The 19,377-nt window shown below is 41.3% G+C and overlaps 1 long non-coding RNA gene across 2 annotated transcripts; it reads right to left on the reverse strand.

Annotated features, from left to right (window-relative positions):
- Positions 1–14,314: 14,314 nt before the first annotated feature.
- On the reverse strand, positions 14,315–18,867 carry LOC135509917 (uncharacterized). 2 transcript variants are annotated; one of them, XR_010451015.1, is made up of 5 exons: positions 18,655–18,867; positions 17,827–18,014; positions 16,607–16,761; positions 15,858–15,936; positions 14,315–14,763 (listed from the first exon to the last, which is right to left on the reverse strand). It is a non-coding gene; the product is annotated as an uncharacterized LOC135509917 (long non-coding RNA). The 2 variants fall into 2 exon arrangements; XR_010451014.1 differs by lacking the exon at positions 14,315–14,763 and having other exon boundaries at positions 14,916–15,936.
- Between the last annotated feature and the right edge of the window lie 510 nt (positions 18,868–19,377).

The raw sequence follows: 19,377 nt of genomic DNA on the forward strand, positions 1-19,377 counted from the left end.
AGAGAATAAGATAGGGAAAGAGAGCGAGAGAGAGGGGAGCGATGAGAGAGGGAGTGAGAGTGATGTAGGTTGCAGATGTAATTATAATCTCACAGCACCATTTTAGAACATTGACACGCGGGCGGCTGTCTATCAGCTCGGGCACAGTTCAGTTGCAGTCCAAAATAACGACACAATATAGCACCACTATCAAGTGATCTCTATTTGACAGCATACATATAAAAATAGCCTACATAAGTTTTGGGGAAAGTGTCTTATCGAAGTGCGTAAATGTTATAAAGTATGTGTTTGACGCGATGTATCCAAATGTTGTTTTGATAACCCACCCCGGAAGCGTGTGGTTTTATAGTTACACAAGTTGAAGGGAGATGTATATGGTTATCACTGTTTTATAAATGTTTTGGTTTACTCATTGTATAAGTGACTAACAAGTGTCTTTCACTATGAATTGAAACAAACGTTTCCCACCCAAAAGTATGGCTATTAATCGTTTTCATCATGATTCGAATCGGAAGTTTCCCGTTAAACTCGGAATTTCTCTGAATCATGCTTCTATTCTAACTCACACCGAAGCACAACACGTGGGTAAAAGCAACTTCACCCCACGTGGGCTCGCGCTCCTGGAGGCGCAGGTGCATTGCCTTTAACAGGCCACTCCATCACAATGCACCTCTTGAAGAGCATACCTGCACGGAAGCCGGTAGTCAGCGACTTCACCATCTGTCTGAGATGTTTTATTATCATGCATATCAATAAAAACAGGTACTGGGGTAAGTTCTCTGCTATTATGTATAACACTGTAATAATACCTATATTTAAAAGACAGGAGTCAAGATGACATTCAATGGTGAGGTTGAACTTTACCCCTCATCACCCCCTAAACACATGGGCACACACAGGAGTATTTTCCATCTCATTTCATTCACCTGATGTGCCCTTAAGGTCTAGTGGCGTGCTACTGTAAATAGCAGACTGACCATGTCATTTCTCCTGCTCTTATCACACAGCCCTCTTATTTTCTCACAAACCTATAGAATAGAAGATAATGGCATAGGATAGAATATTATGACTTATTTGTTCCATGAGGGAACTTCAGTATATACACTAATAAAACCTGCTCTTGATTGTAAAATATTCTATAAACTAATTGACATTTACATTTTGGTCTTTTAGCAGACACTCTATTGAGAGCAAACATACAGTAAGTGCATTCAACTAAGGTGTAGGTAAAACAACCAGAGATCACAGTCACCGCAATGATCTATAATAGTAATAAGAGTTTTACATGTATATATATTTATTAGAGAAGGTGCAGCTGTCTATGATAATCTACTATCACCTTGCCATCTATTGCGATTGGCATATGTGCAGTACACATGTATTTGTTGTGTGAATGGACGTGACTATGTGTGTGTAGGTGAGTGTGTGTGTACAGTCACGGCATATGTGTGTCTGTATTGTGTCTTTCTGATTGTGTGTCTATTTTGTATAGCATATGTGTACATGTTTATGTCTGCCACAATGGCATCATCACCCACCTCTGATGCTTTGATTTCGTGTGTGTGTGTGTGTGTCTGTGTGTGTGTATGTGTGTGTGTGTGTCTGTGTCTGTGTGTGAGAGATACTTTGATTGTTTTCTCCGCTGCAGAAGAAACACACCAATTAATATGCAGAGAGTGACTGAGACGAGACAAACAAAAAAATACAGGCGGGGAGGAGAGAGAGGAAGAGTGAGAGAGAATGGATGGGTGATGAAATGAGAGATGAGGGAGAGAAGGTGGGAGGAGGAGGGAAAGAGAGAGAGATTAAGTTAGATAAGGAATGAGGAGTGGAGGGGAGGTCTCTGGGTGGAGAGAATGAAATCTGATAGATGCTGAAGTAGAAAACGAGAATAAAAAAAGAGATAAAGGAGGGAGTGGGGTGGAGGATCAATATCTACATATTTAGAGGGGAGATGGAAGGAAATCAATTGATAGGTGGGGGGAATTGACGTGCAGTAGAGAGGGATGGGGGAAGGGAGGGGTGAGAAAAGGAGAGAGACGGAACAAGGGATGAGAGAAGGAGTGCAGAGGTGGATTGATATATGGGCTGTGGCTGCTGTCCTTTTGTTGCAGTGGAAGGGTATTGATACTGTAATATCCCCCCCCATCACAATGCTGCCGTGACAACTGGCAGAGTGACGCCCACCGGCATAATGCAGCCAGCCACAATACTGAGGGCACTGAGGCATCACACACACTGGCAACATGGGACAGAGAGACAGAAGGAGGGAGAGGAGAAAGAGGGAGGGAGAGGAGAAAGAGGGAGGGAGGGAGAGGAGAAAGAGGGAGGGAGAGGAGAAAGAGGGATAGAGAGAAAGTGGGAAATGGAGGTGAAGAAAATAAGAATCAGATAGAGAAAGGGAGAGATGGAGAGGAAAGATGGAGGAAGGGGGAGAAGCAAGGGATTGATGGAGAGACAGAGAGATGGCGGAGAGAGAAAGAGAGATGGAGAGATATATGAGAGAGAAGTGGTGATGGAGAGGAGAGAAAGAATGGAGGTATAGTGAGAAGGAAAGATGTCTGATTATTTGGTTAATGTCTGGATTTGTGTACCATGAACAGGTTGTGTGTGTGTGTGTGTGTGTGTGTGTGTGTGTGTGTGTGTGTGTGTGTGTGTGTGTGTGTGTGTGTGTGTGTGTGTGTGTGTGTGTGTGTGTGTGTGTGTGTGTGTGTGTGTGTGTGCACTTATGTATTACAGTATGCAGTATACAGGTTTACAGTATAGTGCTTTTTCCTATCTCAGAGCATTGTTTGGGTCATTGGCCAGTCAGACTGTCTCTGGCAGTGATGTTTATCAATGCTGACATGTCTTTTAGCATATACCGTATCTCTCCAGGTATCCATCCCAAATAGATTCCTAATCACTATATAGTGCACTATTTTTGACCAGATCTCTATTGGTCCCAGTCAAATATAGTGCACTACACAGGAGAAGTGTGCCTTTTCAGATGCAACCCAAGTGTTGATGGCATAAATCATGCATGCTGGTTTAAAAACGGTTCTCTCTGTTGGCAGTCTATAAATCAGTTTTACCACAGGAGATGACCAATGTTTCTCTCTCTCTTTTTACCCACACCATCTTGTTCTCTCACTCACCCTGTATGATCTATAGCTCCCTGCCCCCCCTTTCCTCCCTCCCCCCTACTCCCTCCTCCCCTTCTTAATATGATGTAAAAAGCTAATCGCATGCAAATGTCTGTTGTCCCGGTAACCAGGCCTGAAAAATCCCTTTGATGTTGCACCCGGCTCATTCTCTCCACGTTCTCTTTGTTCAACTAGACTCTCTCTGCTTTGTCAACATCCCCCTTTACCCCTCTGCCCCTCTCTCTTCCCCCCTCTCTCTCTCTGCCTCACACTCTCTCCCTCTGCCCCTCTCTCTCTCTCTGCCTCACACTCGCTCCCTCTGCCCCTCTCTCTTCCCCCCTCTCTCTCTCTGCCTCACACTCTCTCCCTCTGCCCCTCTCTCTCTCTCTGCCTCACACTCGTTCCCTCTGCCCCTCTCTCTTCCCCCTCTCTCTCTCTGCCTCACACTCTCTCCCTCTGCCCCTCTCTCTCTGCCTCACACTCGCTCCCTCTGCCCCTCTCTCTTCCCCCCTCTCTCTCTCTGCCTCACACTCTCTCCCTCTGCCCCTCTCTCTCTCTCTCTCTGCCTCACACTCTCTCCCTCTGCCCCTTTCTCACGTAGTCTCTCTCTCCCTCTCTCGCCTCCTTCTCCCCCCTGCTCATTTCTGCCTTGCAAAAAGAAAAACTTTATCTAACTCTCTCCACTTTCTTTCTGCCTGCCTATACCTCTATACCACCCTGGTTCTTTGTGTCTTCCCCTGTTCTCTCTCTGGGTTTCTATAAAGTCCCCTCTCTTTTCTCCCGTCTCCCTCATTTTCTTCACCCCTCTCTGTGCCTCTCTGTCTGCCCCTCGCCCTCTCTCCTTTCTCTCCCCTTTCCCATCATACCCCTCTACTGTCTTCTGTCCCTCTCCTCCTCTCCTCTGTCGCGACCCCCTTTCACTCAGACGATCAGCCCCTTCCTGTTTCGCTCCACTTTCTCTCTCTCTCTCTCCCCCTTTTTCTCTTCACTCCCTCTGCATAGTTGTCTAGTCAGGTTTTGTTGATGGGTTTGGTGTTTAACTGCTGCTGGTCTATGGGGATGAAGTCACAGTGAATACAGTAAATACACTTGTAAAAACATTAGTGCATTTCTGTGCATTGATTGTTCAAGTACACAAACTGGAAACAGATATTATTACGGTAGTAACCATATGTAACAATGTTTAGCTACACTGTAAATACACTGTGCCTGCCTATTTTACTAAAATGTTAATACTGTACATTGGTTTATGTCACTTTGAATGCAAAGTATGACCCCCATGACAACATTTTCTGATACCAAGCAATACAGGTATTTGAGTTGAATGGCTTCCTTCCAGTTTTAATTTAATAATACAGGTACAAATGGTGTAAGTAAAATTGAAGTCCGATACCTGCAACCACATAGCATGCAAACATTGAACCACAAACAGAACAAGCATTTCCTAATTCTTTTAAAAACATAAGTCTATTTTGTGCTTAAAACTGCATATGTAAGATGGCACTTACAAAAACACATGAAAAAAACAACTTTTATTTACACTACCGTTGAAAAGTCTGGGGTCACTTAGAAATGTCACTGAGAAATGGTCTTGTTTTTGAAAGAAAAGCACTTTATTTGTCCCATCAAATTGATCAGAAATACAGTGTAGACATTGTTAATGTTGGAAATGGCTATTGTAACTGGAAACGGCTGATTTTTTTATGGAATATCTTTTGAACAGTAGTGTACCTCTCCCGATATAATGTAGTATATATTCTGTAGTACATATCTCTCCCAATATAATGTAGTATATATTCTGTAGTACATACCTCTCCCAATATAATGTAGTATATATTCTGTAGTACATACCTCTCCCAATATAATGTAGTATATATTCTGTAGTACATACCTCTCCCAATATAATTAATTGTATATTCTGTAGTACATACCTCTCCCAATATAATGTAGTATATAGTCTGTAGTACATACCTCTCCCAAGATAATGTAGTATATATTCTGTAGTACATACCTCTCCCAATATAATGTAGTATATATTCTGTAGTACATATCTCTCCCAATATAATGTAGTATATATTCTGTAGTACATACCTCTCCCAATATAATGTAGTATATATTCTGTAGTACATACCTCTCCCAATATAATGTAGTATATATTCTGTAGTACATACCTCTCCCAATATAATTAATTGTATATTCTGTAGTACATACCTCTCCCAATATAATGTAGTATATATTCTGTAGTACATACCTCTCCCAATATAATGTAGTATATATTCTGTAGTACATACCTCTCCCAATATAATGTAGTATATATACTGTAGTACATACCTCTCCCAATATAATGTAGTATATATTCTGTAGTACATACCTCTCCCAATATAATGTAGTATATATTCTGTAGTACATACCTCTCCCAATATAATTAATTGTATATTCTGTAGTACATACCTCTCACAATATAATGTAGTATATAGTCTGTAGTACATACCTCTCCCAATATAATGTAGTATATATTCTGTAGTACATACCTCTCCCAATATAATGTAGTATATAGTCTGTAGTACATACCTCTCCCAATATAATGTAGTATATATTTTGTAGTACATACGTCTCCCAAAATAATGTAGTATATATTCTGTAGTACATACCTCTCCCAATATAATGTAGTATATATTCTGTAGTACATACCTCTCCCAATATAATGTAGTATATATTCTGTAGTACATACCTCTCCCAATATAATTAATTGTATATTCTGTAGTACATACCTCTCCCAATATAATGTAGTATATAGTCTGTAGTACATACCTCTCCCAATATAATGTAGTATATATTCTGTAGTACATACCTCTCCCAATATAATTAATTGTATATTCTGTAGTACATACCTCTCCCAATATAATGTAGTATATAGTCTGTAGTACATACCTCTCCCAATATAATGTAGTATATATTCTGTAGTACATACCTCTCCCAATATAATTAATTGTATATTCTGTAGTACATACCTCTCCCAATATAATGTAGTATATAGTCTGTAGTACATACCTCTCCCAATATAATGTAGTATATATTCTGTAGTACATACCTCTCCCAATATAATTAATTGTATATTCTGTAGTACATACCTCTCCCAATATAATGTAGTATATAGTCTGTAGTACATACCTCTCCCAATATAATGTAGTATATATTCTGTAGTACATACCTCTCCCAATATAATGTAGTATATAGTCTGTAGTACATACCTCTCCCAATATAATGTAGTATATATTTTGTAGTACATACGTCTCCCAAAATAATGTAGTATATATTCTGTAGTACATACCTCTCCCAATATAATGTAGTATATATTCTGTAGTACATACCTCTCCCAATATAATGTAGTATATATTCTGTAGTACATACCTCTCCCAATATAATGTAGTATATATTCTGTGGTACATACCTCTCCCAATATAATGTAGTATATATTCTGTAGTACATACCTTTTCCAATATAATGTAGTATATATTCTGTAGTACATACCTCTACCAATATAATGTAGTAAATAGTCTGTAGTACATACCTCTCCCAATATAATGTAATATATATTCTGTAGTACATACCTCTCCCAATATAATGTAGTATATATTCTGTAGTACATACCTCTCCCAATATAATGTAGTATATATTCTGTAGTACATACCTCTCCCAATATAATGTAGTATATATTCTGTAGTACATACCTCTCCCAATATAATGTAGTATATATTCTGTAGTACATACCTCTCCCAATATAATGTAGTATATATTCTGTAGTACATACCTCTCCCAATATAATGTAGTATATATTCTGTAGTACATACCTCTCCCAATATAATGTAGTATATATTCTGTAGTACATACCTCTCCCAATATAATGTAGTATATATTCTGTAGTACATACCTCTCCCAATATAATTAATTGTATATTCTGTAGTACATACCTCTCCCAATATAATGTAGTATATAGTCTGTAGTACATATCTCTCCCAATATAATGTAGTATATATTCTGTAGTACATATCTCTCCCAATATAATGTAGTATATATTCTGTAGTACATACCTCTCCCAATATAATGTAGTATATATTCTGTAGTACATACCTCTCCCAATATAATGTAGTATATATTCTGTAGTACATACCTCTCCCAATATAATTAATTGTATATTCTGTAGTACATACCTCTCCCAATATAATGTAGTATATAGTCTGTAGTACATACCTCTCCCAATATAATGTAGTATATATTCTGTAGTACATACCTCTCCCAATATAATGTAGTATATATTCTGTAGTACATATCTCTCCCAATATAATGTAATATATATTCTGTAGTACATACCTTTCCCAATATAATGTAGTATATATTCTGTAGTACATACGTCTCCCAATATAATGTAGTATATATTCTGTAGTACATACCTCTCCCAATATAATTAATTGTATATTCTGTAGTACATACCTTTCCCAATATAATGTAGTATATATTCTGTAGTACATACCTTTCCCAATATAATGTAGTATATATTCTGTAGTACATACCTCTCCCAATATAATGTAATATATATTCTGTAGTACATACCTCTCCCAATATAATGTAGTATATATTCTGTAGTACATACCTCTCCCAATATAATGTAGTATATATTCTGTAGTACATACCTCTCCCAATATAATGTAGTATATATTCTGTAGTACATACCTCTCCCAATATAATGTAGTATATATTCTGTAGTACATACCTCTCCCAATATAATTAATTTTATATTCTGTAGTACATACCTTTCCCAATATAATGTAGTATATATTCTGTAGTACATACCTCTCCCAATATAATTAATTGTATATTCTGTAGTACATACCTTTCCCAATATAATGTAATATATATTCTGTAGTACATACCTCTCCCAATATAATGTAAAATATATTCTGTAGTACATACCTCTCCCAATATAATGTAGTATATATTCTGTAGTACATACCTCTCCCAATATAATGAATTGTATATTGTGTAGTACATACCTCTCCCAATATAATGTAGTATATATTTTGTAGCACCCAGTTAGTAGTGTGGTACTGCATGACTTCCAGTTTGACAAATTACTGTAGATATCGATTCAATGGGTTCAATATCCTTTTTGAATTTAGATATGGAGAGTTCCTATGAGACCCATGAAACCAGACAATGAGAGAGACAGATAGCTGGCTGCTATCTGAGGATGTTAGGCGTGGAGGGAAAAGGGCTGCCTAAGTATGGTCTCCAATCAATAGCTTACTGCATATTGTACAATAACATGATTTAAATACTGTTTGGTGCCAACTTTAACTAGCTTAGAATTACTTTTATACTTAATTATACATGTAAGTTATTGTAACTGAACCCAACCCACGTTGTATTGTATTGAGTTGGGGCGGCAGGGTAGCCTAGCGGCTAGATCGTTGGACGAGTAACCGGAAGCTTGCAAGTTCAAACCCCGAGCTGACAAGGTACAAATCTGTTGTTCTGCCCCTGAACAGGCAGTTAACACACTGTTCCTAGGCCATCATTGAAAATAAGAATTTGTTCTTAACTGCCTTGCCTAGTTAAATAAAGGTAAAATAAAAAAATAAATAAATACAAGTTGAAGGCATAGGCTAGTTGTGCATATTGCCTTCAAAAATACACAATCTATAAATTCATGACACAATATTAAGGCCAATAACCTACATCTCTATTTCGTGGAAAACTTTCATTCATTTTGAATAACGTCATCATGGAGTACATTTTTTTGTCACTATTGTTTTGAACATTTGTTTTAGGACTAAAGCCCGACTGACTGTTCTACTCAATGCATTGTCAATTGCTGCTAATGAAGATTTAATCAAAAGTGCAGTACAGTGGCTTTGAAACACAACGACATCTCAAAAGGAGGCAAATAATAAATAGGAAAACCTTTTGTCATCATTGGGATGTTACCAGATTGGCTTTAGATGCAATATAACTTTAGCTAGCTAGCTAAGATTAAGGGGACAGCACCGCATTTTAGCTTGCTAATGTTAGCATTGCTAGCTATTTTTTACAAACTTGCTAGTTAATGGCAACATCGTTGTCTCTCTAAAGTCAATTTGACAACATCATAATGATGGCAAAGTTGTTTCCTACTAATCACTTGCCTACTTCAGCATTGTCATCGTATTTCCAAACCACTATAGTGTACGTTAGATCAGCCCCCGTTCAGTATGACTGTGCCTCAATCTGCGTTGGGGATCAATATGGCTACGGCATCTGTAGAACATTGATGACAAAAGCAACGACGTGGGCAAGTGACAGAGGTGCAAACTGTGAATAAAAGCTGCAAGCGTATTATTTAGAATAACACATTACACATTTTACACACTATACCTAACCAACGTCATATTGCGTTATTAGCTCATGATCGCAAACAAAACGTTTGTACATTTGCTGAATACAAAAGTATAGCATATATGGAAGAGAAGGATAACAAAATCAATCAACCAAATAGTCACTGAAAAGACCCAACACTCTAACAAACCAGTTGAAGAAACATAGTTTGGTAGTTTCTCCTCACAGCCTTAACAGCTGATTTGATTCTAGGTGCTTGGATGAATAGTTTGGTAGTCTCTCCTCACAACCTTAACAGCTGATTTGATTCTAGGTGCTTGGATGAATAGTTCGGTAGTCTCTCCTCACAACCTTAACAGCTGATTTGATTCTAGGTGCTTGGATGAATAGTTCGGTAGTCTCTCTTCACAACCTTAACAGCTGATTTGATTCTAGGTGCTTGGATGAATAGTTCGGTAGTCTCTCCTCACAACCTTAACAGCTGATTTGATTCTAGGTGCTTGGATGAATAGTTCGGTAGTCTCTCCTCACAGCCTTAACAGCTGATTTGATTCTAGGTGCTTGGATGAATAGTTTGGTAGTCTCTCCTCACAACCTTAACAGCTGATTTGATTCTAGGTGCTTGGATGAATAGTTCGGTAGTCTCTCCTCACAACCTTAACAGCTGATTTGATTCTAGGTGCTTGGATGAATAGTTCGGTAGTCTCTCCTCACAACCTTAACAGCTGATTTGATTCTAGGTGCTTGGATGAATAGTTCGGTAGTCTCTCCTCACAACCTTAACAGCTGATTTGATTCTAGGTGCTTGGATGAATAGTTCGGTAGTCTCTCCTCACAACCTTAACAGCTGATTTGATTCTAGGTGCTTGGATGAATAGTTCGGTAGTCTCTCCTCACAGCCTTAACAGCTGATTTGATTCTAGGTGCTTGGATGAATAGTTCGGTTCTTATACAATGTTTACATTATCTTTCCGTGTTATTATTTGGTCCAGGCTAGGCCTATGGATAGTAGAGTGCCCTTCCTGTCGTTGGTTCATATATGTCACCTGGTTGGTCTATAGGCTACTGTACTGAGCTGTACGATGGCCACAGTGTCAGAACAGTACTCTACTGTCTATACCACAATAAGACTGTCGGCAGTGTGTGTGTGTGTGTGTGTGTGTGTGTGTGTGTTCCACACTCTGCATACTGTGTGTGCTCATGCATCCAGGGCCGGACATACTAATTTGCATAGATCCCAATCGCACCTAGTCTAGGCTATACCACATATACGGTCACACAGACAGAATCTACACTACTAACATCCCAACCAACCTGCACTGTATAAACGGCATCGTGAAAGGATATATTTTAATGAAGTCCAATAAAGCCACTATACGCTATAGTGCACACACACACACACACACATACACACGCATACACACACAAACACACACGCATACACACATACACATACACACGCATACACACACAAACACACACGCATACACACGCATACACACACACACACACACGCATACACACGCATACACACACACGCATACACACACACACATACACACACTAGGCCATGGCTGCCAGTCAGTGGTTCAGACAGAGTGGTTTGGCCTAGCGGGGAGCCGCAGAGGGAGGACAATGCTCCTTCTGTGTGGCTGGAGTGTCCACGGTATCAATGACTCTGCGAGCAACTGTGTCCGGCCGATCCAACATGGCCACCCACAGCAGGCTCTGTTGATGCTAGATCCTGGGTTAGTTAGAGCCGTAATGTCTCTTTGTTTGCTTTATGTTCAGTTTCACCCTTATGTAAATGTAAAATGTAAGTTGTTTTGGAGTCCGGAATCCAGTTTCTGGACAGAAAGGGATGAGAGTTAACAGAGAGAGGTTGAGAAAGGCTTGGGTGTTAGATGTTTGCCAGAAAGAGTTCTGTGGCACATCATGTGTGTATTCAGGTAGAGTAGGATTGAGTCATCTCAATACAGTCTTCTCTAGAAGAGAATGTAGATTACAAGGCAGCTGGTTTGGAAGTTAAAAGGAGAGGGGGGGATGGCGGGTTGACAGGGCAGAAGGAAAGGAAGAGAAAATGAGATATAGAGGAACAGAAAGAGATGACAGTAGGTGTAAGATAAGATCGCTGAGATCAAGATTACACTGCAGTGGAAGGAGACTGATGCTGTAGAGACAAACAGCAACCATAGCATTTAAAGCACAGTGTGAATGTGGTTGCGTGTGTATATGTGTGTGTATGTGTGTGTGAGTGAGTGAGGGAGTGTGGGTATGAGTGTGTGTAACTCACCTGTGTGTGTCCCCTCCCAGATGCTGGGGATTCCCCCTCCTTCTGACTGCCAACAGAGGAGGAGTCTGAACAGCTACTGTGAACTATAGAGAGCGAGTGAGAGAAAGAGAGGGAGAGCAAGAGAGCGAATGAGTGAATGAGAAAGGGAGATAAAGAGGGATATGGAGAGAGAGACAGAGAGAGAGCAAGAGAAACAGAGGGAGGGAGGGAGGGAGGGAGGGAGGGAGGGAGCGAGGGAGGGAGGGAGGGAGGGAGGGAGGGAGGGAGGGAGGGAGGGAGGGAGGGAGGGAGGGAGGGAGGGAGGGAGGGAGGGAGGGAAAGAAAAAGAGATAGAGAGGTGGTGTTTATAATGAAATAAAAATTGGATCACCGCAGAAAGACAGAGGACAATTCTATAGTGAAATATTACTATTCACAGGGAGATACAGTTGAAGTCAGAAGTTTACATACACTTAGGTTGCAGTCATTAAAACTCGTTTCTCAACCACTCCACAATTTTCTTGTTAACAAACTATAGTTTTGGCAAGTCGGTTAGGACATCAACTTTGTGCATGACACTAGTACTTTTCAGATTATTTCACTGTATCACAATTCCAGTGGGTCAGAGATTTACATACACTAAATTGACTGTGCCTTTAAACAGCTTGGAAAATTCCTGTCATGACTTCCTCCGAAGTTGGTCCCTCTCCTTGTTCGGGCGAAGCTTGGCGGTCGACGTCACCGGTCTTCTAGCCATCGCCGATCCACCTTTAATTTTCCATTTGTTTTGTCTTGTCTTCCCACTCACCTGGTTTCAATTCCATCAATTACATGTTGTGTATTTAACCCTCTGCCACCCCCCCCTCCATGTCCTTGTCCGGTACTGTTTATTGTAAATGCCTGTGCACGTTATGTCTGGTGTGCGTCTGGTTTTGTACCCATTTATTGATTGTTCTGTTTTCCGGTGGTTTTTATTATTAAACTGCGCAGTTAGAAACACCGTTTTTGCCCTCCTGCAACTTCTCTGCCCGCGAGTACGCACCCCTTACAATTCAAGAAAAGGATGTCATGGCTTTAGAAGCTTCTGATAGGCTGATTGACATCATTTGAGTCAATTGGAGGTGTACCTGTGGATGTATTTCAAGGCCTACCTTCAAACTCAGTGCCTCTTTGCTTGACATCATGGGAAAATCAAAAGAAATCATCCAAGACCTCCACAAGTCTGGTTCATCCTTGGGAGCAAATACCAAATGCCTGAAGGTACCACGTTCATCTGTATAACCAATAGTAGGGGCGACAGGGTAGCCTAGTGGTTAGAGCGTTGGACTAGTAACCAGAAGGTTGCAAGTTCAAACCCCCGAGCTGACAAGTTACAAATCTGTCATTCTGCCCCTGAACAGGCAGTTAACCCACTGTTCCTAGGCCGTCATTGAAAATAAGAATTTGTTCTTAACTGACTTGCCTGGTTAAATAAAGGTAAAAATAAAAATAAAAGTACGCAAGTATAAACACCATGGGACCAAGCAGCCGTCATACCGCTCAGGAAGGAGACGCGTTTTGTCTCCTAGAGATGAATGTACTTTTGTGCGAAAAGTGCAAATCAATCCCAGAACAACAGCAAAGGACCTTGTAAAGATGCTGGAGGAAACTTACAAAAGTATCGATATATCAACATAACCTGATAGGTCGCTCAGCAAGGAAGAAGCCACCGCTCTAAAACCACCATAAAAAAGCCAGACCACGGTTTGCAACTGCACATATCGTACTTTTTGCAGAATTGTCCTCTGCTCTGATGAAACAAAAATAGAACTGTTTGGCCATAATGACCATCATTATGTTTGGAGGAAAGGAAGGAAGTAAGGAAGGAAAAGCTTGGTCGCAAATGGGTTTTGCAAATGGACAATGACCCCAAGCATACCTCCAAAGTTGTGGCAAAATGAACAACAAAGTCAAGCTATTGGAGTGGCCGTCACAAAGCCCTGACCTCTATCCTATAGAACATGTGTGGGCGAGCAAGGAGGCCTTCAAACCTGACTCAGTTACACCAGCTCTGTCAGGAGGAATGGGCCAGAATTCACCCAACTTATTGTGGGAAGCTTGTGGAAGGCTACCCGAAACGTTTGACCCAAGTTAAACAATTTAAAGGCAATGCTATCAAATACTAATTGAGGGTATGTAAACTTCTGACCCACTGGGAATGTGATGAAATAAATAAAAGCTGAAATGAATCATTCTCTCTACTATTATTCTGACATTTTACATTCTTAAAATAAAGTGGTGATCCTACCTGACCTAAGACAGGGAATTTGACTCAGATTGAATGTCAGGAATTGTGAAAAACTGAGTTTAAATGTAGTTGGCTAAGGTGTAGGTAAAGTATCTTGTTTTACTGTGGATAGAGTTACAATACACATAAGGTAATCATATGGTCCATTAAGGTGTGTGTGAGTGCATTTGTACCTCTGTCTGTTATGTACTTGAGTGAAGACCCAAAAGCGGTTTTAACAGAAAACAGAGTTCTTTAATGAAAAACAGGAATGGCATAAATCCTCTTCCAACGTAGTCAATGGAACAAAAAGAACGTTAGAATAATGCAGGATGCACCTGCCAGGCAGACTCCGACAGGATAGGACAAGGTGGAAGCAAACGGGACGACAGCTTGCTTCTGGCATCAAAAACACAAACAAGAATCAGACACTGAAAGTAGCAGGAACAGAGAGAGAAATAGAGACCTAATCAGAGGGGGAAGAGAGAACAGGTGTGAAAGAGTGAATGAGCTAGTTAGGGGAGATGTAGAACAGCTGAAGAATGAGAGACAGAGAAGGTAACCTAAAAAGACCAGCAGAGAGAGACAGAGTGAAGAGAAAGGACAGGAACAGACATAACAAGACATGACACTGTCATTCAGACTGTAGATAGAGTCCATTTCAGATGTTTCTGGTGCTCCTGTGACATCTAGCAGTATCTTACTGGACAGACCAATACACATGGTCTCTATCAGAAGAGAGAGAGAGAGAGAGAGAGAGAGAGAGAGAGAGAGAGAGAGAGAGAGAGAGAGAGAGAGAGAGAGAGAGAGAGAGAGAGAGAGAGAGAGAGAGAGAGAGAGAGAGAGAGAGAGAGGAGAGGGAGAGGGAGAGAGAGGAGAGGGAGAGAGAGAGAGAGAGAGACTTATACATACAATATACATACATCTTCGGTTACCGGGTGTAACTCTCTGTTTCTCCTCACGATGTCAGTGTCCTTTCTTTTAGTGTGGATGGTTCCAGCGTGGGAAGGAAAACAGTGTAGACACACGATTCCTTGGAGAGTGGTGACCGGGTGGTCCTGCTTGAATTCACCCCCTTTAGATACGGCTACTTGTCCGTGGAATAGGTTGTAAAAAGGTTATTTTGTCCTCCTCAACCTTGTGTTGCGTTTTGGGTTTGCTGACCACTCAGACCTTGGCTGCAGCTCAGGGTCACTTAGTCTAATATGTTAATTCTTAACCCACAGGTTTTATACCCTTGGGTCAGAAATGGGCATTTCCCCCTTCAGGGCAATTCTCTGGGCGTACCAAGTTATGAGGCAAGGTCTGGATTTTACTCAGCTCCAATTTAGACAACTAACTTCACATTTGTTCTTTACAAAAACATAATATTTTTTCTGAACATTTTCCACACAACTGTACGATATGCAAACATCAGGCACATATTAGGAAAACTCTTAGTTACAAAGTTTTCATTATAACGTCGTCCTTTAACTTTTAATAATATAACAAAATGACATTCATTTTCGTATTCCATCTATCGTCATTACCACCATTGTGGCTGACGAAACCTATTGTCCCAAAGTCCAGTTATTGCATGTTAATGTTCTGAGGCCGGTTCTCCATACCGAGAGGACAAAGGAATTTTGCCTGCTGCCTTAAGATTTACAATGGGCGTGAGGTGTCATAAAACCCCCCCACCTCAATGGCTCTCGATCTCTTTCCCTCTGATGAGTGTCAGAGATCTCTCTGTTGGATTGTGGTCCACGGTAACCTGACACGAGCAGGCCAGTCATGACAACAGTGTGACTGAGAGGGTAAAGCCAGGGTTTAGAGGTCGTACCTGTGTTGTGTATGGTGTGGGTCCAAAGGAGCTGAGTGATATCGTGTGTCCAGGCTGCCCTCTCCTCTCCACTCTGACACTGCAGGGTCAGGCAGTCCCGGATATGGATATGGAGAGAAAGAGAGAGATAGAGATAGAGATGGAGAGAAAGAGAGAGATAGATAGAGATAGGGAGAGAGAGAGAGAGAGAGAGAGATATAGATAGATAGATAGATAGATAGATAGATAGATAGATAGATAGATAGATAGATAGATAGATAGATAGATAGATAGATAGATAGATAGATAGATAGATAGATAGATAGATAGAGAGATAGAGAGAGAGAGAGAGCGATAGATAGAGAGAGAGAGAGAGAGATGGAGAGAGAGAGAGATAGATAGATAGATAGATATAGATAGATAGATAGATAGATAGATAGATAGATAGATAGATAGATAGATAGATAGATAGATAGATAGATAGATAGATAGATAGATAGATAGAGAGAGAGAGAGAGAGAGAGATAGCGAGAGATAGAGAGAGAGAGGGACATACATACAGTGGATGCATCTTTTTCTCATATAACTGCAGTTTTGAAGTTATGGATTTACTCTGTCATTTCTCTGTAGGTGTCGTGTTTATTTATGAACATATGTGTGTGTGAGCATGTGTGTCATTGTGAATGTGTGCGTATGCACGTGGATCTGTACTGCATGTATGTGTGTGTGTTTGCATACAGCGTTCCTATGTCTGAGTCGGTGTCTGTTACCTTGGTGCTGTGTTTGAAGCTGTAGGCGGTGTGTCCCAGGCTCTTCTGCTTGGTGAAGACGATGAGGGGTTGATAGAGGAACACACCCCGGTCTTCTTCCTGCTGGTCCTCCCACACACCTGACTCACCAGCTCTCCACGCTCCGCCACCGGGACCTAACAGACGCACACACATAGGCAAGCACACGCACGTAAGGGAACGCCCACACACACACACACACACACACACACACACACACACACACACAAAAACACACACACGTGTCATGTAAACACTACAACAACATACTGACTGTCAGATCATGACCTATAATTTACCACACTTACACACACAGACATGCACAGTTTACTGTCCCCCAAACCGCTTTATGTTATATTTTCACCTGTCCAGTGATGTGAGGGTCATGTAATATGAGCTGTGTGTCAAACCTCCTCCACCACTCAGTTCTTTAGCTAGCTACCTCTCAGAGAGCTGTGTGTCAAACCTCCACCACTCAGTTATTTAGCTAGCTACCTCTCAGAGAGCTGTGTGTCAAACCTCCTCCACCACTCAGTTCTTTAGCTAGCTACCGCTCAGAGAGCTGTGTCAAACTTCCTCCACCACTCAGTTATTTAGCTAGCTACCTCTCAGAGAGCTGTGTGTCAAACTTCCTCCACCACTCAGTTATTTAGCTAGCTACCTCTCAGAGATCTGTGTGTCAAACTTCCTCCACCACTCAGTTCTTTAGCTAGCTACCTCTCAGAGATATGTGTGTCAAACTTCCTCCACCACTCAGTTCTTTAGCTAGCTACCTCTCAGAGAGCTGTGTGTCAAACTTCCTCCACCACTCAGTTATTTAGCTAGCTACCTCTCGGAGATCTGTGTGTCAAACTTTCTCCACCACTCAGTTCTTTAGCTAGCTACCTCTCTGTGTGAGAGTCTCAATGTCTTCATGTGTGAGTGTGTGTTAACACGCCATCCTATGTTTATGCATGTGCGTGAGTGTATGTATGTGTGTGAGTGTTTGTGTGCACCCTATTCCCTATATAGAGCATTACTGTTGACCAGAGCCCTATGATCAAAAGAAGGGCACTATATAGGGAATATGGTGCCATTTGAGACACAATAGTTTAGGGTTGAAACCTTGTCACTAGTCTGGGAGCGTTATACCAGTGTTGGGACTAATCTATACTAATCTAAATCTAATCTAATCTAGATTAATCTAAATCTGGCATTCTCACCGGACACCCGACGATGAGGTCGCTGGCCCGCTGGGCGTGTCTGACGACGGAGAGGAAGGAGTCAGAGGCGTGGTTTAGCCCTCCCAGCTCCTCCAGAAATATCACAGTACTGTTCCAGTCTGTATAGGGGACTGGGGACAGTGGGGGAAGAACAGGAGGGAGAGAGGAGGGGTGGCAAGGAGTCTGAGCTGGGGAGGGACGAGGAGGAGGAGAGGGGAAGGAGAGGACTTCAGACATCTATGGTCATTATCATCAATCTAATTTTTTTCTTCACATAACATAAAAATTATCAACAAACAGTACAGACATAACAAACACAGTGCAATACATGCAACTCCAGTCCATACAACAAAACTACAAATGCAAAAGAAATCCTTTTAAATATACAGATTTGGCCAAGCCTCCCACCAAATCATCATCATCATCATCATCATCATTGTTTTCACATCATCATTTTCATGATACAGTACTTTTAGGCATCTTCTACTGCCACCCTGTGGTCGTTTTAGATAACTACAGTGAACATTCTACCCTCAGATCTCTGCTAATACCATCTGTGTGATGTTCTCCTTGTTTACTCAGTTTAAAGCTGTGATCAGACGTTGCCCTGTGTGTGTATCAGACGGGCTATTATAATATATTGAAAGTCTGCTGATTGGTTTTAGGGTAATCCAATATTAATGAGTTATTTTAGGGTATACAATGCAGTGCTAATTGCCTTTACTATATGAAACAGCTCAAAATCCCAGCCATTATTATGAGCTTTCCTCCCCTCACCAGCCTCCATTGATGCTGTAATAATGTTTTTTGAATGGAACGTTTTCTTACCTTGAAGAAATCTGCAGCCTAAGTGACCAACAAGGAGTCCACTTCTGGTTTGGTCAGTACTATATGCAGTGAGGGTACTGGAGAAACACCTCTCTTTGTATGAGAGGGAGAAAGAGGGATAAAGAGTGAGCGAGAGCCAGAGAGAAAGAGGGGGAGAGACAGAATAAAGTAGTCAATTTCTTCTTCTTCTACTTCTCGATGGCGCTGCCCATGCTAAAACATCCCTCTATCCAACTCTATGCGACCCACTCACGCATTTACTGAAGAGGTCCTGTTTCAGCAGACTCTGCAGTAGAGCTCCCTCCATGGCTGGGAGGAGGTACTGCGAGTGGAAGGCGCTGAAGCTGGCCAAGTTGTGGAAAAGGATGTCTGCTTCCCCCCGGAGGGGGGACGGGGTGCCTGGACCCTCCAAGAGGGGCAGGTAGGTCTCCTCCACACCCGTTAACATGGCCACATACTGCCTCCCTGAACTCAGCATCCTACACCATAATAGATAGAGCTTGCTGTGGGGAGAAAGACGGGGGGGTAGAGGATGAAGGGAGTGGATGAGGAGGAGAAAGAAGGGGTTGGGGAGAAAGGTAAATAGGGGGAATCAGAAAGAGAGAGGAAGTGGGAAAGAAGGGAAGAGGAATAGCGAAAGAGATGGAGGGAGATAGAGGAAGGGATGACAGATTGGGGAAAGAGAGAAAGTGGAGGGAAGGAGTAAAGAGAGGGATCCCCCTG

The sequence above is a fragment of the Oncorhynchus masou genome, chromosome 23 (genome assembly GCF_036934945.1).
Source record: "Oncorhynchus masou masou isolate Uvic2021 chromosome 23, UVic_Omas_1.1, whole genome shotgun sequence".
Lineage (NCBI taxonomy): Eukaryota > Metazoa > Chordata > Actinopteri > Salmoniformes > Salmonidae > Oncorhynchus > Oncorhynchus masou.